General features: G+C 40.7%; 1 protein-coding gene across 1 annotated transcript in view; it reads right to left on the reverse strand.

The window, feature by feature from the left end:
- COX10 (cytochrome c oxidase assembly factor heme A:farnesyltransferase COX10) overlaps positions 1–24,588 on the reverse strand; it is a 171,129-nt gene that overhangs the window by 134,298 nt on the left and 12,243 nt on the right. The window lies entirely within an intron of this gene.

A 24,588-nucleotide genomic window follows, 5' to 3' on the forward strand; every position in this document is an offset into this window, starting at 1 on the left:
CAAGATACTAAATTTGGCAAGAAATAACATCAAGTTACTTTCAAAGGATATCCCATCAGGCTAATGTCAGACCTCTTACCGGAAACAATGCAAGCAAAGAATGAGGAAATATATTCGAACTGTTAAGTGAAAAACAATTTCAATGAAGAATATTACCCAGCAAGATTATCTTTCATATGGGGGGAAAAAAAGACAAAAACATTCTCAGATTAACAAAACCTGAAAGAATTTATGAACACCAGACCAGCTTTCCAAAAAGTGCTGAAGGGAGTGCTATACCAGGAAAACTAAAGTCAGACACACAGAAATAAGAATACAAAAAACAACCAAGAGAATGGCCAGCCTAAAAGTAGGGACAAGTCCAGGGTTGAATGTTACCTTCCAGAGTTTAAATGGAAAGAACACACGACGGTAACATTGCAGATTCAGTAGAAGAGATTAAATACATGAGTCTGAACTAGTGAAATAGAAACTTCTGACCTTAGACTAAAACATGACTGATTTTCTTCAATGCTTTAACTTCCATATTTAAGGATTTTTGTCTTCTCTTGAACTGCTGATAGGTTCATCTACCTACTATTTGAACTGAATCCTAACCTTTTTCCTAGCTTTAAGTTTTAAGCAAATTTCTCTTAACATTTTTAAATTTTGATCTACTAAAACTAAAATGGTTTTTCTTGAAATTAAAAATTGCATAAAAAATACCTACTAATACCCATTTAATGACTGCAGTAAGCTATAGAGCCCCAGCTAGGTGCTACTTTATAGTATGTTCACTTTACTCACTGAGGTTTATGCCCGAAGTCAGACATATGTTCATAGATATGTATATATCAGCTGTGCTTGCTTTTCAAAGTTTTTTAATTAATTAAGATCTTTAATGAATCAATAAAATGTGAAAAAAAAAAGGCACAGAAAACAAGTATAGATATCAGAGACAGTGTGTGTGTGTAGAATTGGCAGAGGGTGAGAGGCAGAGAATCAAGGGGGTGGAAAAAAGAGCAAAATATATAAGAAACAAGAAGTAGAAAAGTATTTGTTGGCAATACATGTATGGTAATATCCTTGATTGAGCCAATATACAATGTATTCTGGAGGAAAAAAAATCTCATTTTGTGTACTGTATTGATATACAGTGAATGATTGTAAATAAATACAGTAAAAAAGAAAAAAAGAGTCTCCTTCTAGAACATCTGACTATCTATTCTTTCTAAATCTAGTGACAGGAAGTTGTTTCTTCCTGGGAGCTCCTTCTGGTACAAAAAAGCTATAGCTGTTCCATAATTCTCTCTACAGTGAAGTCAAAAAAACTTTTCTGAAATACCTACTTATGGATACTGCCTTCCGGAGCAACATAGAACTAGTTTTTTCTTTTTTAGCACAACAAATACAACTACAGGATCTCTGCCTCTCCAAGCTAAGAATTTCTAAAAAATCAACCTTTTTTTTTTAAGAGAGAGCTTTGCTATGGGGTGTGTGTGCTCTCCAGAGACAAAGAGGGATAGATAGAAAGCAAGAAATCATCCCCCATAGGGGGATGGTCACACCGCAATCCCTTCTCCATTCTCCTCTTGGGATTTTAGGCATGCACACACATGTGCTTGACTTGTGTTTCAAGTGACCAGGTCCAGAACTCGAACCACAGTTGGCTATGTGGCAGTCCAGTGTCATAACCACTATGCCACCTATTCATGCTCAGTGAGACTTTCGAGAGACCTAATTATTTTTCACTACATCAAAAGCATTTATTAGCACAGTGCCTGGCAAATAGTAGGGGCTTAATAAATGGTACTTCGGGTAATTATTGAAACATCGTTCCTACGTGATCAGGTCGTAGTGCAGTGGTAACACAAAAAGGTCCTGGGTTCGTACCCTGAGACCTCCCTTAGCACACTTGGGGTTGTGTGTAGGTGTGTGTGTGTGTGTGTGTGTGTGTGTGTGTGTGCCGGTGTAACTGTGTGATAGTGATCTGGGCTGTATAAAAATCTTGTTTCGGGGCCAGCAAGTGGTGTGGTGGTTGGGGTGCTGATCTCCCATGTAGCCAACCGTGGTTCAAGTCTTGGACCTGGTGGCTTGCTTTCTCACTTTCTCTCTCGTTCTGTCTCTGAAGAATGCATGTGCCCTACAGTAAAATTTTAAAAAATAGTAAATAAAATTAAACAAACTATTTTTTTGGAGAGGTTTTTGCTACAGGGCACATGTACTCGCCAGAGAGACAGAGAGACAGAAAGCGAGAAATCACCCCCCCCCAGGGGGGTGGTCACGTCGCAGTCCCTTCTCTTCTTGGGATCTTAGGCACGCATGCACACGCGCCTGGCGAGAGTATAAGCCCCCGGGTCCGGGACTCAAACCGTGGTCAACTACATGGGAGTCCAGTGACATAAGCATTACGCTAACTGCTGGTCCTACAAACTATTCTTTAAAAGAAAAGAAAAAACCTTTGGTACCAGCAGATGTTATAGTGGTTACACTGCTGGACTCCCACACAGTCAACTGTGGTTAGAGACCGGGACACAGAGGCTTCAAAATCATGCCCGTGATGTGTGCGTGTGGGCCCAAGATCCCGCGAGAATGGAAGAGGAGGGACTGCGGTGTGGCCATCCTCCTCTGGGGGTGATTTCTCACTTTCTCTCTCTCCAGTGAGTGCATGCATTCTATGGCAAAAATCTGTCTCTCTTAAAAAAAAAAATGCTATTGGAAATGTTCACTCTTTCTCTCCCTCATGGAAGAAATACATAAATAAACCTAAAAAAAAAAAAAAGGAAAAAAATGGTTGTTCCTAGGATTCTAAATGAAATACTTCTCTGGCCATTTAACTTGAACTTTTTATTTCAAAGGAGTGCCCCATGGAATTCAGAGAAAGAACACAACACTCCATACCACGCTCCCTGCGCTTCTGTACATTAATCTGTTCCCTCTGTCTCCTCCAGGGCAGTGACCAGAGAACAACCCTTTAATAAATATAGACTACAAATGATAATGATAAAAATAAAACTTATATTTGAGAAGCAATTTACAATGCCAAAGTGCTTTTACATTTATTTAAATCTCAAAAACTCTGCACTTCAAAGTAGCACGTAGATACCTCAGGGACACGTAAGAAAATACGAGAACTTTCACTTATACTCTATTTTTAAATTCTTTCTTTTAAAATCCATACTTCGTGTGTCTAAAATAACTAGGTATCCAGGGCTGGAAGAAGGTGCAGCAGTAAAACACAACACTCTGACCCACAGGGGAGGATTCCGGGTTCGTGTTTAGAGATTTTCTTGACTATACTAGGTGCACAGCTGGGGCTGGCTGTGGCTGGAGGTGGAGTATGGTGTTGAGACAGACCTTAGAGAGATCGGTTCTAAAATAAACAGCAAAGCAAGCTACGGTAGGTATTAACGTCTGGTTTTACATAAATGGAGGACCATGTGCAAATCAGTACCAGTAAAATCCATTGAGGGCTAATTAAGAGAACTTGATCTCACAAGGCCAACCACGCAGTTCGAATTCCGGCTCTGACAGCCTAGAAAACATACTGGGGTGGATGCGTGTGAGTATCCCAAATCCCAACAGGATGGAGACATGGAAGAGAAGGGATTGTGGCATGACCACATCCTACTGAGGGGTGCTTTTTCCCTCTCCCTCTCTTTCTCTGGCCCACTCACGTGCGTGGCAAAAAAAGAAAGCAAATAAAAAAGCGAGTCATCCAGTTTTACGTACACTATGTGGCTCTCTGCTTTAAGAGAGTCTTTACTAAGTACACCAAAGACATATTTTCATTAGAAAATTCCACTAAGTGACAGAAGATACACACACACACACACACACACACACACACATCCCTACTTATAAAATACCTACCAGAATATAAAACTACTAATCATCAAGTCGAGCTCCAACACTATCCCTGACACAGGGTCCGTAGTAACTTTTACATTGCAGTGTTTTTTTTTTTTTTTTTTTTTTGAGAGGTTTTTGCTGTAGGGCACATGCGCTCGCCAGACAGAAAGTGAGAAATCACCCCTCAGGGGGAATGGCCACACTGCAATCCCTTCTCCATTCTTCTCTCGGGATCTTGGGCACGCACGCACACGCACCTGGAGCGAGTATTTTTAAGCCACCAGGTCTGGGACACGAACCGCGGTCGACTACATGGGAGTCCAGCGATATAGCCATTACGCTAACTGCTGGTCCCACACTGCAGCTTTTAAGGAGAACCGTAAAGAGTCACTGAGGAGGGAGCTCATGTTGAGGGCAGACAGTATGTACATACTGCTACTTCTGCAACAGAGAGGGTTTCACTTGTCTCCTGTAAACAGAGGCTTCTGCAGAATGCAGTGCAAATTTAGTCAGCCTCCCTAGTCATAACCTCACAGTTCACTTTCCAGAGCAGAAAAAGTTTTAGCTTTTCCAACATGCAAGAGGTTTTTCTGGAGAAACAGCCTTATCAAGAATTTTTTAAGGGTCATTACTAGGAGAACTTGGACTCTGAGAAAAGCATGATGGATTCACTTCATTTCCTCTCTAAGGTCATCAACTAAAAATGACTGTAGGAATTATATTAAATACTGGTCATCTTGCTTCATTATCTCTGTCTCATAATGCTCCACTATTTTTTAACATTGACCCCAAAAGAATTAGGCGCAAAACAAAACGCCAATAAATCAATTCGGATAATTATCAATTCTGATAAAAGATTTGGTAGAAAGATTAAAACCATCGGCTAAATGAGATTCTGAGATTCTCTATAGATTTCAAATTATCCTTGTGATCTATTACCTCTCATTATCCTTGATAACAGATACTATGCAATCCTATAACCCAAATTCTACAAACCTGAGACGTATTCTCTTTGAAGCTCTTTTCTGTAGAAGGATGACTGTGAGTATGCAGTTAATGAGTTTGTGTGTGGTTTTGTTTACATGTGTGTCCAAATAATGGAGTACAAAGTTCCAAATTATATAAATTAATTCAGAGGTGGCAGTTAAGTCTTTTTTCTGATTTTCAAAGGAGACTGCATTTTTTACTAAATAGCTGTACTTATAATTTCCATCTCTATCTTCATTTCTATTAACACCTTAAGCTTCAAATAGTTGAATTTCTAATTTAAGTGAATTTTTAGGCTTCAGAGCTTGGCAACATTCTGTGAACCTCCTGCTGCAGTCATCTTACAGACACACATATCAAAGAAGGTGGTAATTCGTATGCTTATTGCTATGTTCGGATGAAAAGTCAATTGATGAGAGACAGTATTTTTTTTTCTCAGCCACATTAAAAGAGATCAATCACGGGTAACTGATTACAAACCAGAACCCCTTCTGGTTAAAAGATAAGACTTTTTATAGAGATTTTTAATAACACAGCTGCAAAACTAAGAACTTATTAAGGCTTCCTGTTTTTTTCTTTCTTTCTTTCTTTTTTTTTTTTCATATATTAATGACCAAAGTTCATCTGAAAGTCCTAGGATCAAATTAAATCTCATAACCTCAAATTTGCTGAGCAAGACTGTTACCAAAATGAACGTTAAATATGTTTCCCAAGGCAATTTGCCAGGAAGCATTTGATTTGTGTTTGCAGTTCTACAATCGAGAGAGACAGAGAAAGAGAGAGACAAGAGAGGCAGCATCCCAACAGGGCCTTGAAGCCGCACTCCACCGCCCGCTTCAGCTAGCCCTAGATCACAGGCATACATGCCTGACCTGGAGAGGTCTCTGGATGCAAATCCCAGAACCTTTTGAATGGTCAGCCTCATAGATCACTGTGCTTTGCTGTTGCACCACTATCTGGTCCCCACTGATTATCTGAAATGAAAAGGCTAAGACGTACAAAATAAACGGCAGCAACAGAGTTCATTACACTTTCTCTTCTTGAGCTACTTTGAGCACTACTTACATGTTAGGCACTGAGCTCTGCAATGAGAATGTGACAGTTAACAAGAACAATGTGGTCTCTGGTTTTCTGAGGCTCTGACCTGGTGATGACAGACAAGTCAACAGGCGTTAACTGCAACACCGTATGGCAGCGATTCAGCAGGTGAGTCAAGAAGTGTGAGAAAGCTAGGAAGGGCCTTCTAACCTAGGAGGCTTCCCAAAACTGACATTGAAGTTGAAGGTTGAAGGTTAAAATGGAAATAACCCTGCAAACAGGGCAGACAGCCAGGTGCTCCTGTTTGAGAAAGAGGGAAAAAAAGCACAAAAGCTACAGGATGAGAAGACACTCCAGGCAAACAGCCATCAACCTAAAATAAAATCTCTCAAAGGGTACAAACCATCTCTGCATCTTTTGAAAAGCCCGCTGATACAGTACCATTCCTCTTTTCGTTTTTTTTTTTTTTTTTTCCCCTTAAGGTTTTTGCCATACAGTAGATGAGCTCACTGGAGAGAGAGAAAGAGAGAGAGAGAGAGAGAGAGAGAGAGAGAGAAAAGAAACATGAAAAATCACCCCTCAGAGGGGATGGCCACACCACAATCCATTCTCCTCTTGGGATCTTAGGCACACATGTACATGCACCCCGTATTTTTCAAGCTGCTGGGTCAGGACTTGAATCGTGCAGTTGGACATGAGTGAGTCCAGAGTCTTAACTGCTAAGCCACCTGTTGGCTCCCTCTTTTCATTTTTAACCTCCAATTCATTATGCCCCTTATTTTATATGTTGGGCCATTGGAAATGTCATGGTGCATTTTTGCATAGAAAAACACATCATGACTTTTCTGATGACCCAACATATTTATATTTCAGAATATTTCCATATACATAATAAAATTATCTTGGGGTTGGGGGCTCAAGTCTCAATATGAAATTCATTACCATTTTATATGTGCTTTACATGCATTGCCTGAAGGGAATTCTGTGCAGTATTTTTGTATGGCAGTGTTTTTACTGTGATGTCACATAAATTCAGGTGTGGAATTCTCTATTTATGGTGTTAAGTTGGTGCTCAAAGAGTTTCAGATTTTGGATTAAGGATGTTCAATCTGTGTGTGTGTGTATTAAACTTTATTATAAACTTTTAATTTTGTTAAATTTTTTTTTTTTGGGGGGGGGGTTTGCTCTAGGTGGATGGCCATGCCGCAATCCCTTCTCCTCCATTCTTCTCTCAGGATCTTGGTCATGCACGCACACACACACCCGGCGTGAGTTTAAGCCACCAGGTCTGGAACTCGAACCACGGTCGACTACATGAGTCCAGTGACGTAGCCATTATGCTAACTACCAGTCCCTAATTTCGTTAATTTTAAAAAGGTTTCCAGGGCTGTCCATGTGACATGGTGGTTAAAATGACAGATTCCACATGGCTGATTTCATGATTGAAGTCCTGGACCTGGTAGCTTGAAAAACATGCAGAGCATGTGTGCATGTGTGTCTCAAGTCCTGAGAGAGGAGGATGGAGGAGAAAGAGCTGCAGAATGGCGACTCCCTAACCCCGGACAAGAGGGGTAATTTCTCATTTTGCTTCTCTGTCTCAGGCAAGCACACATGCTTATTAGAGTAAAACAATAATAAATAAGGGAAACTTAAAACAATGTTACAAAAAAGGTTTTCTAAAACAGTGCTGGGAACAGCAGTTGGCCACAGTTTGAGTCCCAGACCTGGTGGCTTAAACTCACGCCGGGCGCATGTGCGTGCGTGCCCAAGATCCCGGGAGGAAAATGGAGGAGAAGGGATTGTGGCATGGCCATCCCCCCTGGGGAGTGATTTCTCGCTTTCTCTCTCTCTGTGTCTTTCTGGCAAGTGCACGTGCCCTATAGCAAAAATCTTTAAAAAAAAAAAAATAAGAAACAAAAAACAACAAACAGCGAAGCAGAAACTTTTTCTATTGAGAGTGAAAGCAGGTTTATTAAGAAAAAAAGTGTACAGAGCAGACTACTTCAGGAGTGGAGCAGGGCGACTACATAGGCAAGGCAGCCAAAACTTTTTTTTAACTGTCAGAGTGTACACGCTCTCACTAGGGAGAGAGAGAAGGAACCACCCCCAGTGGGGTGTGGTCACACCAGGAACTTTGCTCTTCCATTTCTCATCCTGTTAGGATTTTGGTCATGTATGTACATTTGTCTGGCATGTTGACGGGCCATCAGGGCTGGGATTAACTGCAGTCAGCCATGTGGGATCTGGCTCCCAATGCACAGCATTTAACCACTGCACTACACGGCCTGCCCCAGAAACTTTGTGTTAAGTACTTTGGAGATAATCTTACAACATTTTCCAAAAATTCATTTCTGGAAGTGTTCCATTCCTTAATCTTTTTTTTTTTTTTTTTGGCCTTAGGGCATGTGTGTTCCCGAGAGCGAGTGAGCAAGCGAGCAAGAGAACAAGTGAGCAAGCTGGAAACAGTGAAAGGGAAAGTAAGAAATCACCGCCCAGGGGAGACAGCCATGACACACTCCCTTCTCCTTCATTCTCCTCCCAAGATCCTGGACACGCACATGCACAAGCACCTGGCAGGATTTTAAGGCACCGGGTCCGGGACTTGAACTACGGCCAGCCATGTGGGAGCCCAGCAACGTACCACCACTATACCATCTGTTAGTCCCCTCTTAATAAGTAAGATGTTATACTATGCTTCACTCTGAACTGGAGACCAAGCCCTTGATAATATTCCAACATGGTGATTAAGCACCTGGGCAGGTCTGACTTAGAGATTGAGAAGCAGTCATTTGGTCTACTGGAGTAATTCAGATGATAACCCTTTCGCAGTGGAGAAACATCTGAATGGACTTGCAGAATCATAGAGGACCCTACATGTCAGGTAGATAGTACCTTTCACTAATCAGGAGAGAACAGGAAGAAGCCAAAAACGGGAAGGACAGTTGCAAATTTAGACAGAGTTAGCAGGAAGTTGTAGAGCTCCCACTCAATGGGAACAAATCATATTTTTTGTCTGAACTGAGAAACAGTCTGGTTTGCTGACAGTGAGAAGGGCTAAAAGAGATGTTCAATGGGTTCTCCAGGTAAGAAACCTATTTTTCAAAGTATGTGACAGATCATCTGAAAAGTATACGTCAGTCACTGGTTAAAGTATAGAAGCCTAGGCCCCACACTATTTCTAGAAGGAATTTATGGAGGTGATGCCCAGAAATGTGCATTAAACCAAGCTCCCCAAGTATTTCAGAAAACATATGAAGTTTTAAAACCACTAGGGACAGGAAGTTATCTAGGTTTATAGTGGAATTTTGACTGAGGAAGAAAACTAAGCAAGACACTAACGTCCTCAATGACTGCCTGAGAGCAACAGAGAAGGGTGAGAGAGGAAGTGTCATGGTGTTCAACATCCACCTACCTCCTGGCTTGTTCCCTTGTCCATCTGAAGGCCCACCATCAACCTATGCTTCCTTAAAGCTGTACTCTTGAGCGAGTTGGCTTTCACCTGTGGCACGGTTTAGAACTGACTACATTCAACACAAATCAAGAGTCTCAACGTGTGCATTTGATTATCAAGATGATTGGGGAAAACTACCAACAGACCAGAACGCATCCACAACAACTAGGGGAAAGGTATGTGAAGGGTTGGCAGATCAGTCTTCATCTCAATATACTATGTATGAAGAGCTCATGAGCAGTGGTACTCAGAGTTAAATTAGTTAGATTAAATGGTGGTGTATTATTTTTCTTTGGAAAAACTGGATAGGGGAGAGGTGTAGGCAGCGTTGCATTCTCTTCTAGGACATAATGACATAGCCTAGTGAGGACTGGGAGGACACAGAGAAATTGACTACTGGCAGTGCTGACTAGACTGGATTTTAGATATTTTAGCTTTTAGGATGACAGATACAAGAATTATGCTATCCTTCAGTGTTCTTTCCACCTGAGGTAGCCATGCCACAGGCAGCCATGCTGTATAGTCCTGACCAAGGAGATTAATGTAAGAACAGCTTTCCTTTCTTCTTTTTTTTTTTTTTTGCTATAGGGCATGTGCGCTCGCCAGACAGACAGAGAGAAACAGAGAGACAGAAAGCAAGAAATCACCCACCCCCCCCAGGGGATGGCCACTCTGCGATCCCTTCTCCTGGGTTCTCCTCTTGGGATCTTGGGCACGCATGCAAACGCGCCCGGCATGAGTTTTAAGCCACCGGGTCCAGGGCAGTTCTGCGGTCGACTACGTGGGAGTCCAACAACATAGCCATTACACTAACTGCTGGTCCCAGCTTTCCTTCCTAATAAAAAAGCAAAGACTTGTAAACGGCTTCTGTCTTTCCACATTCTGCACTCTTTCTTCCTTTCCACCTGGAATACATGGTGATGGGAGCATAAAGCCATCTTGCAGCCTTGAGGACAAAAGCACAAACTAATTATGACAGAGAAAAAGAAAGCACCAGGTGTGTGAGCAACATCTTTAAGTATCTGGTCTAAACCCGTAACTTCAGAATCCTTGATCCATGAGAAATAAACTCTACTTGTTACAGTAAGTGGTTTTTAAATGTTTACTTGTAGCAGCTGAGCCCATTCACAACTCATAATTTTTCCCTGTCCTTTAAAGTTGTTAATATTTTTTAGAAGCAATTATCCTCATATAACTTCTCTTTACCTTTCACTAGTATCTATTACAACATCTTAGGCTTACAGTCAGTTCAATCAACATTAAATTGAATTTAACACAATTAAAACCCATCTTAACAATGAAAACACCAGAAAACAGAATATCTTAGCTAAACATACTTTTATATAAATTAGAACATTGGCTAAAGCTTCTACAGAATCCTACCCCCATCAGAAACCAACTGAAATGATAGAGATAAAAATAATAATAATTAAAAAAATGCATCAGCAATAAATCAGGTAAAGAAGAGATACTAAAAAAAAAAAATCAAGAAATATTTTTTGTAAGATAGATTTTTTTTGCTATAGGACACGTGTGCTTGCCAGAGAGACAGAGAGAGAAAAAGTGAAAAATCATCCCTCAGAGGATGGCCACAGAGCAATCCCTTCTCCTATATTCTACTCCTGAGATTTTGGGCAAGTGCACACACACATCTGGCATGAGTTTCAAGCTACCGGGTCCAGGACTCAAACTGTCATTGGCCATGTGAGAGTCCCGAGCCTTAACCACTACTCCCACCTGCAGGCCCTAAAATACTTGTTAAATATAGTACAGATGAGACGAAACTGAAGACAGTTTACTGAGAGCTGACTTATTAATGAGCTGAATAGCAAAAAATTAGACCATCTAAATAAGGAAACGGCTAACTATGAGACATAGAGGTTATTCCGACAGTACTATGACTTCTGCCTGATGGAGAGCAAGGATAGAGACTAGGGCAGACCAAGGGTGAGATGGGTCCAGTCATGAAAGGTCCCATTATGTAACAGGATGAGGCTGCTCAGAGCCGGCTGCATCACACCTGGAAAGGGACAAGGGGCTAGAGCAGTGACACAGAAAGAAAGCAGGTCCTGGCCTTGATATAATTCTGAGAAAAAGCAAAAACACTCCTGAGTGCCTTCATCTAGCGTAGTAGGCCACTCGCTACCAACACAACTTGCTACACTGGTGTGTTCTTCCAACTTAGCAAGCACTAGCTCCAGAGAAGATGGTAGACATGGATATATCATATGAGTAGAGGTGACATGCGACACTAACACCCAGATTTGAGAAGTAGGCCACTGGCACTGTGATTGCAGAAATGTGGTCAAAAACCTTTCACAGAAAGTCTCCTGGCTGACGACTCCCTTCTCATCTCCTTTAGATCAGAGGACTGCTGTTCCAGTAATACAAACTGACAGTTCCCATTCCTCTGGCTTCAACTATGAGTGAATGCCAACATCACTAAGTGAAACTGTCAGGCAGCGAAGGGAAACCAGCCACGTATTCTTCCAAGTAACACGTCATGATCACCTGATATTTGCTAGGCATGCTGGAGGCATGAGGATGTAACAGTAGAAGCAGACAAAATGCCCTGACCCCATGGAGCTTACATGCATTTGGGAGTATATTACTCTCTAGAAGAATCTTTTCATTCAGTAATGGATAAAAGTGGAATAAAGTAAAATGCGTCAACATAAGTCTCATAAAAAAGATTCTACAATGACCAGCAGGTGACATAGTGGTTGAAAAACAGATCCCACATGGCTGACTCTGCGGTTCAAGTCTCAGACCCAGTGGCTTGAAAAAACATGTCAGGCATATATGTGTATACCCAAAATCCCATGAGAAGGAGGGATTGTGGCATGGCCATCTTCCTGGGGGTGATTTCTCACTTTCCCGGTCTCTGTTTCTTTCTAGCAAGCGCATGCACCCCATGCCAAAGATCTAAAAACAAAACAAAAACTACAATACAAAAAAAAAGGAACATGGAAAAGAAAATCTGACTGAATACATTTCTTAAAAAGATGCACCATACCACCACTAGACTATAAGCTCTTCATCGAGAGTAAGAACGATGAGGGCAGAGAATGTGTCAGCTGTATATATGTCGCTCTATCTACACACTTAGATGAGTATGAGGAGAGTCTTCAAAAGTCCATAGAAAATACAAGTTGTGGAAAAACTACATATGAATTTCAAATTTTTTTGGCACCAAAATGAACTCATACTTTCATTATTCTCCATGAACTTCATTTCTAAAGTCCCCTTATAAATCTGGAACATAGTAGACATGCAACGACTATCAGCTGAATGAGTAGAAAAAGTAATTCCTACACTCTACATAAACAAGCCCCATGAATTAAAGTGGGTAAGAAAAGTACACAGACACAAAATTGTCACAGTAGAATGTTAAAGTTTATTTATTACTTCTTCCATGAATGAGAAAGAGAGAGAAACAGCCCCCAGTAGGTCCTGAGGCTGCAATCTATCTCAAACACTCAGCCAATCCTGGATCAGGGACATATACATGTGAATGACACATTCGGGAAGGTCTCCAGACTTGAACCAGGAACATTCCTGTGCGGGACTGCCTCAGAGAGCGTTGCTTTTACCAGTGCACCACCAGCTGGTCCAAGTAGAACATCAGGGATGTAGTAAAAAGTAGATGACCCAAAACTGAACCAGTACTGCACATAACATATTTCAGAGGACCTTTCAGAATAAAGTGGAAAAATTATAGTGAGGAAAGCAAATGGAAAGACTATAATATAGAGGCCGGAAAATGAAATAATTAGCAAAAATATTTGATGATCCTGAAAAATTCAAGAATTGGCTGAAAAAGAACATTTAAAAATATTCCAAAATTATCAGTAAACATATTGACTTATTAAATGAAGACTTATTACTTGGGAAGTAATTTCTCACTTTCTCTCTGTCTCTCTGGTAAGTGTATGTGCCTTATAGCAAAAAATTTTTCTCAAAAAACAAAACAAAAAAACTAACAAAATTCAAGAAGGCCTAGAGCTTCACAAATTCTTAAATTTGTAAACAGGACATTCAAACAGATGAATACTTTTCTAAAATGGTTATATTTCTTTTTTATGGAGAGGTGTTTCCTATAGGGCGCGTGTGCTCGCCAGACAGACAGACACAGAGAGACAGAAAGCAAGATATCACCCCCCAGGGGGGATGGTCATGCTGCAATCCCTTCTCCTCCATTCTCCTCTCGGGATCTTGGGCACGCACGCACACATGCCCGGCGTGAATTTTAAGCCACCGGGTCCGGGACGCGAACCGCGGTCAACTACATGGGAGTCCAGCGACATAGCCATTATGCTAACTGCTGGTCCCTAAAATGGTTATATTTCCATCTTATACCATTGACCAAAATGGTATATATCATTTTCTGTAAATGATAAAAAATTAATGTACAATAAAAAATCATAAAAACATAAAATTAACAATGTAGGTAAGTATTTACAAAATCTTCATATGGGAAAGTCTAAGCACGGTACACAACCCAGACACTCAGAGGGAAAAGATTAAAAGGTTTGATTACATAGAACTTTTGCACATTAAAAATAATGATAAATGAAAGCAGCAGCAAAAAGGAATAAGACACAAGACACAATATTCACAACAGATACGTAATGGGATCAAGGCTGGCCTGGGGAACATGGCAAGATCCTGTCTAAACATAAGCCAGCATGGTGGCACGAGCCTGCGGTCCCAGCACAGAGACTGAGGCAGGATCAGACAGAGCGAGCCTCTGTCAAAAAAACAAAACAAAAAAGACAGAAAAGAAGGCTCAAGGGCGAACAGATCTTTCACAAAAGAAATAACATATCACCAACAGATCAAAAATATTAAACCTCATCAGCATGTTTAAATGTAAAACTGAAAACTTAACTTCTATTTTCACACATCAGATTGGAAGAATTACTTGGAAAAATATACAATTATCTATCATTCATTGGTGAAGATATGGCAAGCTGGCCACTCTGATAACAGCATAAATTGGCAAAACCTTTCTGGAGGGAGATCTGTCAACGAAAATCAAAAGCTTCAAAAACATATATAACCTTTGACCCAGAAAGGCCTATTTCTAGAAAAATCATCATAGATTTAGCTTCAAAGATATTCATGGTAGTATTATTTTTAATAATAATAAAAAATAAACCCTAGAATTAAATAAGTTATGGCATAACAATGCAAAGGCGTAGTATATATTCATCAATAACAAAGGATTACTTCTGTGGAGATATCATTCAGAAATACCTATGTACAAAGATATATGTATAACGATATTAAAAATAATGATAGTTAATGGCAAAAATTAGACTACTTAATGATCCATTATTGAGAAAATAGTTCAATAAATTCAATATATGCACACTGAAGAATTTAATCAATCTTTAAAAAGGAAGTAGATTTAACTGTATTGATGAGGAAGTATATCTGTGATATACTACTCAGCAAAAACAAATAACTGAACAAAATGTGTAATATGAAACCATTGGTATAAAACACACACAACTGAAGCTATATAATTCACCTTCGACTTTTACTAAGTACATTATTTACTTGTATTATTTCTTGTAATTTTTACCATAATCCTTTGAGGTAGAATTAACTATCATGTTACGAAAGAAGAAACTGAGTCTTGGAGACTTGAAGAAAGGTGTCTATGATCACAAAGCTAATGAACTAGAGTAGAGATTCACTCTCAGTGCCAGAAGCTTGCTATTAACATTCCAAAACAGAACATAGGGCTGGCTCCATGGTGCAACGGTCATATACTGCACAAGAAAAGCCTGATCCCACAGGGTCACCACGATTCAGACCCCTGGTCTGGTCAGCCTGAAACATGCCAACACATGCGGAAGTCCAAGAATCCACAGGCTGGAGGAAAGAGGAAGGGAATCACAAAATGACCATACCTTGTGGTGGGTGCTCACCCCTCACCCGTCTCTCTCTCTCTCGCTCACATATGCAGAGGCATGTACTCAATCATAAATAAAGTAAAAAAAAAAAACCCATATACATATACACACATGCATACGTGCATATATATATGAGTATGTGTATATATATATGTACATACACATATACTATGTACAGATAAAGGTGGAAAAAGTGTATGCAAAAAGTTTGTTTACTGTATGGCCTGGATGGTACTTTTTGTATATTACATGTGTTTTCATTTTAAGAAAACTCTACTCATACATTTTTAAAAAGTCATCAAAATGGGCAGACATTGATATAAAAAGATATGAGAATATGAATTCTTAAAAGTTACAAACGAGATTTACACTACAATCTTCTATTTCTTTAGAAAGCAAAAATGTATGAACAAGATACATGGACAAATTCTTATTTGGACAAATTCTTAAAGATAATACACAAAAATCTTTAAAATTATGTTATTATTTCAACACAGTAGAATTACAGAAGAATTTCATTCTATTTTTTGCCTACTCGCATTTTCTACTTTTTTCTGGAAATAAACACTTAATAGTCATATACCTTAAAATACTACAAGCAGCTAAGTATATCATTATTAAGTTAATACTAAGTTGTCGGGAAAATCATGACGTACTCTTCTCTTTTTCTATGCAAAAATGTTTCATGGACTTTCCCAGCAACCAATAATTTCAAAATAGAAAGTAAAATCCAAGAAATCATAATTCTACTCAATTAGCGTTTTTATGAAAATGTGGGCAATTCCTTGACACAGATACCTAGAAACTAAAGATTACAGGAAAGTGACTTTTTTTTTTTTTTTAGAGGTTTTTGCTACAGGGCGCGTGCGCTCGCCAGACAGAGAGACAGAAAGCGAGAAATCACCCCCCAGGGGGGATGGCCACGCCTCAATCCCTTCTCCTCCATTCTCCTCCCAGGATCTTGGGCACGCATGCACACGTGCCCGGCATGAGTTTTAAGCCACCGGGTCTGGGACGCGAACCGCGGTCAACTACATGGAAGTCCATTACGCTAACTGCTGGTCCCAGGAAAGTGACTTTTAAAAACTATACAAGTAATCTAAAATGATGTTTTATCTCCCATTCCTGCCCCTCCTCCTTTTTGTAAATACAAAGCGGCACTTTAGGCTCTAGGGAAAAAAATCTCTATATATCGACAGACTGTAGTTTATATCAGTTCTATCAACAGCATAATCTATTGGTTCCAATAAACAATTTATTTTAGTGTTCTGGACTCAGAAAATGTGTTGTAGCTTTCCAGCACAGATGTTATTCAGGAAAAAAGTTCTGCTTTTTATTGACCTATATTAAGCATAAACTCAGTTGAGTCATCAAAACCTCCTATGATCCTAATCCAAATAAAATTTCTTCACCCCAGTGTGGTCTATATAACAAACTCCAAAATCATATTGTAAATAGCTCAGTGGGCAGGAGAAATTCAAGAGAGAGGTGTTATGCCTTCTTTTTAAACTCAGTCTTACTTCCCCCTTCGTAGGAAAAAAACCTTTAAATGGCATTAGCACCAGCAAACATTTGGCTCAGATTCTGGCATAAATGCCAAGACATCCGTCTGCTGCTACCCTACTATCCTACAAATGAAACAAGTACGATCACTACATGGCGCTTCACTTACTCTACAGTTAATTATCCTCGGTCTTTTACAGCTCTAAACAAAAGGAGGCCAACAAGGAAAGCCTAGTTCTACACAAGTGATTGCTGACTCCCAGATATTTCTCCTCAATTATCATAAATGAATTGCACAAGATGTTAAGAGTCCAAAAGAAATCAATTGATAGATACCAGGAATTTCTTAGAGAAAAAAATGCTGCTGACTCTAAGACACATGAATTCAAGTAATAAACTAAAAAGGGAAGTAAAAGGTCAGATAAGAGGGTACAGGTTGGGGCCAGCAGGGCTGCTCTCTCACTAGGTGAGCTCTCTCCATCTGGGACCAGTTCTCACTGGCTGCATAATACCTAATTCACTTTCTCAAGGTGTGATCCAGATCTACCTGTATCAGAATCACCTGGTGTGTTTGTCAAACATGCAGGTCTTTGGGTTGTATTCCAGCCCAGGGTCGTGTTCAAACCCTTGGGGACAGCAGTTTCAACAAGTATGCCATGAGTACTCCTGACCACACCGACATTAGGGAACCAGTGTGCTGATGAGCATTATATGGCGCAGCATGTACTACTAAATAGTTAATTTCATCATTGCTCGAGATTTCAGACATGGTGTTTTAAGCATCAAGCCCCGCATCTGGAAAGCCAATTAAGAAACACAGCCACATAAGCTACATAAAAGCAAAAACAATACAATAGCCACCAGTATGAGTGAAGATGTGGCCAAGGAAAAGTTCATGTTAAATCAGTTATTATACTCTCTTCTGTCCTAATGAAATAAGCATTCTGAAAATATGCCTTAAGAAATTGTTTTAAATGAATTATTTAAAGCAATTCATTTAAGACCCTAAGAAAAGAAAACATCGTTATTTCCTGACTCAGCAATGAGTCCACACTGACTTTCTGACTACCAAATAAAATCAATCTCGCTAGCTAGGCTTCTTAGCAGACCTCAGCATTTGATGGAGTTCATCCCTTCTTTAGGAACTGGTTCTACTCTTCTGGCTTCTGTAACAGAACCATTTCATGTTTTCCTGCTTCAACTTCTTTCCTTGAAAGCTCCATTATCGACCTTACTCAAATCTCAAAAGGGAATATACTCTGAAGTCCTGTCTTTGGACCTCTGCTCTGGTTGCTGTACTCGCCGACCCTTGGTAACCCAGTTCACTACCCTGGGCTCTCTGCCAATTCCATGCTGAAGACCCCTGGCTCCTCCAGCCTTGGGTTTTGTCTGAATTCCTGCTCTTCACATGTTTTCAGATTGGCTGCTCTCCACACTTTGCATTTATCTGCCCACTGAAGGGCTTCATCTGGGTATGTCTACATGGCAATTCAAATCCCATCCACCCAAAATTTAATTCATCATTTTCTTCTCAAACCTTTTTCTTCTTTTAGTATTTTCTTATTATTATTCTTACTCTTTTTTTCTTTTTGTTCTCCTTTTTTTAAAGATAGGGTGTCACGGTCATGCTCCTCCTGCCTCAACCTCCTAGCTGGGACTACAGATGCACACCGCCACACCCAGCTCTTTTCCAGACAGGGTGTTACTATGCTGTCCAGGCCAGCCTGAAGCTTGAGATCCTTTTACCTCAGCCTCCCAAGTCACTGGGGTTATAGACGCACACACCACAGCACCTGGCCTCTTAGCTGGGCTGGCTGTCAAACCTGAGCCTCCCATGTGGTCCCAATCTGAGGGACACAGTGTTTCAGAAAAACATGTCATCACGGCTGGGCCAGTAGTCACAACCTTAAGTCTCAATACCACCATTCATCCAGTTTTCCATACCAGAAGGCCGAATTTATTCTACAGCAAGAGCAACAAATGCAAATACCTAGGGGACAACCAGGTGTCAAATTTATTTTTGAGAAATGTGTGTACTGGGGCCAGCAGTTGGCATGGTGGTTAAGGCACAAAACTTCCATATGGAAAAGTGTGGTTCGAGTACTGTATCCAGAAGCTTGAAAATCACACCAGGTATGTATGTGTATGAGCCCCAAACTCTGAGAGGAAAGTGGAGAAGAGAGAGGTTTGGTGTGGTGTGGTCATCCCCTTGCAGGGCGGGTGGGGGAGGGTGATTTCTCACTTCCCCTCTCTCTCTGTCTCTCTCAGGTGAGTGCACATACACTGTAACAAACGAACAAACAAACAAACAAAAAACAACAAAAAAGAAGAAATGTGTGTAGCTCCTAATACATACTAGGCACTTATGTGTCATTTGCAAATGTTAACTCATTTAATACCCAGAACAACCATATGAAGTAGGTATCACTACTATCCGTAGCTTACAGATGGGTAAACTGCAGAAAAGAGAGAGATGGAACTCGCTCAAATTTCTCAGCTAGCAAAACCCAGGGTTTGTATACAGGAAGTCTGGCTCCAGCGAGTGCGGGGTAGAGTATATGGTGATAAATAAGAAGAACGGGGTCTAGGGACCAGCAGTTAGCATAATGGCTATGTTGCTGGACTCCCATGTAGTTGACTGTGGTTCGAGTCCTGGACCCAGTGGCTTAAACTCACGCCGGGCATGTGTGTGTGCATGCTCAAGATCCCGGGAGGAGAATGTAGGAGAAGGGACAGTGGCATGGCCATCCCCCCCTGGGGGGGGGGGATTTCTTGCTTTCTGTGTCTCTGTCTCTCTCTGTCTTTCTGGCAAGTGCATGCACTCTATAGCAAAAGCAAAAACAAACAAACAAACAAAAAAAACCAGGGCCTAGAAAGCTGGAAAACCTAAAGATGTTCAAACCCAGCAACTCCGTGTTCTCAGACTTTTATTTTACACCTTTCTAACATTCTGCTATTTCCACTTAAGGTTCTGTTCATTCTCTTCCCTTAATTTTTCTCTTTCTCTTTCCCCACATCCTCACTTCAGCCTAAGACATTTCTCAAGTGACTACCACTATGAGGGGACTTTTAAAAGGTTGTGGGAAAATGGAAATAAAGTATCAATGTATTCTGGAGCCAAAAAATTGAAATCTAGATGTAGTTTTTCATAATGCATGTTCTCCATGAGCTTCAGAAAAGAAGTCTATGAATTGATTTGTCTCTTATTAGTTAATCTCTCTTTTTCTATAAGCACATCAATAAATTTTTCTATAAAGGGTCTGAGAATAAATACTTTAGGATTCTTCCTTTCAGATGCAAATTAAAACAAAATAGCAGAAATAAAGTAAAAGACAAAATGTGAAAATAATATTTGTAATGTGTATGATGAATGAAATGTTCATTTTCTTTATTTACAAAGAACTCTAGGGAACCAGCAGTTAGCGTAATGGCCATGTTGCTGGACTCCCATGTAGTCGACCGTGGTTCACGTCCCGGACCCGGTGGCTTAAAACTCACACCGGGCGCATGTGCGTGCGTGCCCAAGATCCCGAGAGGAGAATGGAGGAGAAGGGATTGCGGCGTGACCATCCCCCCTGGGGGGTGATTTCTCGCTTTCTGTCTCTATGTCTCTCTTTCTGTCTGTCTGGCGAGCGCACGCGCTCTATAGTGAAAATCTCTCCAAAAAAAAAAAAGAACTCTAAATAATCAGTAAGAAATACCTAGGACAGGGACCAGCAAATGGCATAATGGTTATGTTGCTAGACTCCCATGTAATTGACCACAGTTTGAATCACGGATCTGGTGACTTAAACTCATGCCCGGCATGTGTGCACGCATGCCCAAGATCCTGAGAGAAGAATGGCAAAGGGATTGCGGTGTGGCCATCCCCCCATTTGGGGTCATTTCTTGCTTTCTGTCTCTGTCGCCTCTGCTTTCCGGCAAGAAAACATGCCCTAGAGCAAAAATTTCTCATTAAAAAAAAAAAAGAGAGGGAAAAAAAAAAGAAATACTTTGGATGTAACAGTCAAGCAGCAGAAAAATATGCATGCAATCAAAACAGAGAAAAAGGGCCAGCTCTGTGGCCTAGTGGTTATGGGAGCTAAATCCCACACGGCTGACCACAGTTCAAGTCCTGGCCCTGACGGTTTGAGAAACACGCCGGGCACACATGTGTGCCCCAAATCTTAGCACAGAAAAGCGGAGGAGAATAGATTGCAGAATGGCCACTTTGGTGGTAAACTTAAGGGGTGTTTTCTCCCTCTCTCTCTTTCTCTCCATCTCTCTCTGGCATACATATATGCCCTTTGGGAATTAAAAAAAGAAAAAGAAAGAAAAAAAAAAGAAACTTTAAATCCCACCCAAACCTAAACAATGAAAACTCACAAAAACCTTCAATGGTCAAGTTGGCAAAACTAGTTAAGACTACTTAATAGGAGTATAGTACCCAGAATCAGATGGCAACATACTGCTACAGGTTGAGAACCCTTATCTGAAATGCTTATATACGGAAGTGTTCCAAATCTCAGATTTTCTTAAATTTTGGAATATTTTGCATAGACAGCATGGGTTATCTTGGGAATGGGATTCAAGTCTAAACAAGAGATTCATTTATGTTTCATATGCACCTCATATACACAGCTTGAAAGTAATTTTACACAATGCTCTGTATTGTAGCATTTGGACTATGACTTGCCACGTGAGGTCAAGTGTGGAATTTTCCACTTATGGTGTCATATCCAAAAGTGCTCAAAAAGTTTCAGATCTGGGAGCATTTCAGATTTCAGATTTGCAGATTAGGAATGCTCAACCTGCATCATTTTTTAGGAAAAAAATGGTTGATTTATCAAAAAATTAAAGTGTTTAAAGCTAGTCATTACATTTCTAAACATTTAACTCCATGGAGAGATTGACATAAATATACAAAGACTTATGTACATAAAAAAATAATCACTGAATTGCTTTCAATAGCGAAGAAAACTGAAAACTAAATGTTTACCTATAGAGGATTAGTTAGGTAAATAACGGCAGATCCATATAATGCAATAGGATACAGTAAGGTAAATACTGTCAGTGAAAGCTATACTAGACGAGAAAATAGAAAATTGTAGAACTGCAGATAGCTAGATAGACTGATCCTGTTTGAGAATACAGCTGCACTGATACCTGCATATACATACAGAAAAAGGCTACTGCCAGACAGGGGTTTTACCTAGAATGGAGGAAAGGGGTACTTTTCCCATTTATGATGTACTTTTTTTTTTTTTTATGATGTACTTTTGTATTTGAATTTGTTTTACAATAAGCCTCATAGTAATTTGATAGTAATTAAAAGACATTTAAAAAGATAAATAAGACAAAACACAACATTATTGTATCCTCCAAAGCAGCTTCCAAGACGTTCCAGAGCAGTGGAAAGTGGGTCTCACTCTTGGGCATGGCAAACACGCCAATATGACAACACGACCCCACTGACTGCCATCTCAGTAAGTGCCTCTCTGCGACACCCAAGTCACTAAGTTACACAGTCACACTGCAGTTTTCTGAACGTGCCAAGACCTATCAGGCTTCTTGGCTTTTGTAAATGCTTCCCTTTTGGCTTATCATTTCCCTTCTCTTCTTCCCTGCCTAGTAAATATTCATTCACTTTAACCCCCTCCACAGGTGGAAAAGATCATATGAAACAGCACACATCATACAGACCATCAGTGTTTGCCTACATGGTAGCCTCCCTTTATCTGTAAGTCTCAAGGCCCTCAGTGGGTGCCTGAAACCACAATTAGCACCAGACTCCCTCCATAGGCACTATGTGTTCTCAGTCTGGGACGGCTACCTAGTGACGAACAGTACACAGCACGGACACGCTACGCTGGACAAAGGGATGACTCATGTCCCCAGTGAGATGATGCAGGACAGTGCAAAATTTCACCATGCTACTCACAAGGAAGATTTACGAATTGTTTATTGCAGGAATTTTCCATTTAACTGCAGGTAACTGAAACCAGAAAGAGAAGCCATGGATAAGAGGGTATTACTGTAATTATTTGAAAACTAACTGCTCAGTGCCTCTCATGTATCAGGCACGCTGTTGGATGTTTTAAACATATTATGTGATTTAAGTCTTAAATGATTTACTATTCCTATTTTACAGATGTGGAAATTATGTTAGTAAGGTTAAGGCTGGCCGCCCAAGGTCTCACTGTAAATTAATGGGTCTGAACTTAAGTCTGCAAAGATAGACTTGACTTTAGAGCTATACTTTTGAGTTCTGAGAAGAAAGACTTAAGTCAAGAGAAGGCAAAAGATGGCTTAATGGAGAGGATGCACTGACAGGATCTGACTGGATTTTTTTTTTTTAAAGAGATGTTTGCTGTAGGGCATGTGCACTTGCCAGAGAGACAGAGACAGAAAGTGAGAAATTACCCCCACTGGGCGGCGGGGGGTGTGGGGGCCACACCACAAACCCTTCTCCATTCTCCTCTTGAGATCTTGGGCATGCACACATGTCCTGCATGAGTTCCAAGACACCAGGTCTGGGACTCGAACCGCAGTCAGCCATGTGAGAGTCCAGCAGCGTAATCACTACACATCTGCTGGCCCCAGGATCTGATGAGATTTAAGACAGCCAGACCAGTCTCCCATAGAGGGAAAAAGTACGGAATGGGAGAAGGACTGACTTAAGTGGCAGGGTCAGGGACAGGGCAAGGGAAAAACAGTGTTTCTGAAGAAGAGTTTGATCATTCCCTATTACAATGTTTCTTTAAACCTAAGCAGATTTCAAGCAAGAGGCAATATGGAGAAACTGTGTACTCTTGGGTAGGCTGGGAAAATTGAAAGCAATGTTTCCGGGGAAAGGCAGTCCGGCAGCCCTGGGAAGAATATTCTGCAGCTAGGGGAGAATTAAAGCAGAGAAGGGCTAGCCAGTGGAGTGGTGGTTAAGGCAGCTCAATCCCACATGGCTGACTTTGCAGTTCCACTCCCAGAACCTGTGGCCCGAATGCCCAAAATCCCAAGAAGAAAATGAAGGGGAAAAAGCATCCCCTGGCCAAAGCCCCTAGGCGATGCTTCCTCTGTTTTTCATTCTCTTTTTCTGTCTCTCTCCAGTGAGCATACATGCCCTATAGCAAATTAAAGACAAATAACAAAAAGAGCAGAGAGAAAAGGTGCTACAAAAGTCAGTGGCCTTTTTTCAGACTAGAACTAGAACTGCGGCTTCCGAAATGGAGATGAGTAAGTGAATCTCACAGACACACTAAGAGACTTCACTGGTAACAGACACTAGCTTAGTGATGAACAGGAGGATGGAGAGCAAAGAGTGAAGACTAATTCTAAGCTTTCCTGTCGGAAGGAAGCCAAGAATGCCAGTGTCAGTGAGAACACTGACAGAAATGACGTGTAAGAGAGACGAATTAATCTGCAGCGCAGACGCGGTAAATGAAGAAGCCCCTGCTGTTGACAGGCCACTTCTGATGCCTACGGACGAAGAGGCCTCATTTTCTGGGTGACAGCCTTATGATCACGACTGATCTACAGTCAATTCTTAACATGTCAACAACATGACGCTGGGGCCACTTGTGTAAATAACTAAAGATATGTTATGACTGATTCCTCGCTTAGCTAGCACCAAGCACTAAGACGTATCTTCAAGAATACCACGTATCCTCAACACGGTTTTAGAGACACTACACACGACTTACCAAGATTTTCCAGCTCCTTCACTGACCCTCCTATGTTTAGTCATCATCCCCCAAAAAGGATTTTAGTTACATGAGGTTGGTCACTGAGGAAAAAGTTGTCTAGTTTACCTCCGTTGACCCTGGATTTCAGGCTTAACCCTTTAAAAACAAAACAAACAAACAAAGATACCCACTCTTT

This window comes from Tupaia chinensis, unplaced genomic scaffold, assembly GCF_000334495.1.
Source record: "Tupaia chinensis unplaced genomic scaffold, TupChi_1.0 Scaffold149131_1, whole genome shotgun sequence".
NCBI classification, from domain to species: domain Eukaryota; kingdom Metazoa; phylum Chordata; class Mammalia; order Scandentia; family Tupaiidae; genus Tupaia; species Tupaia belangeri.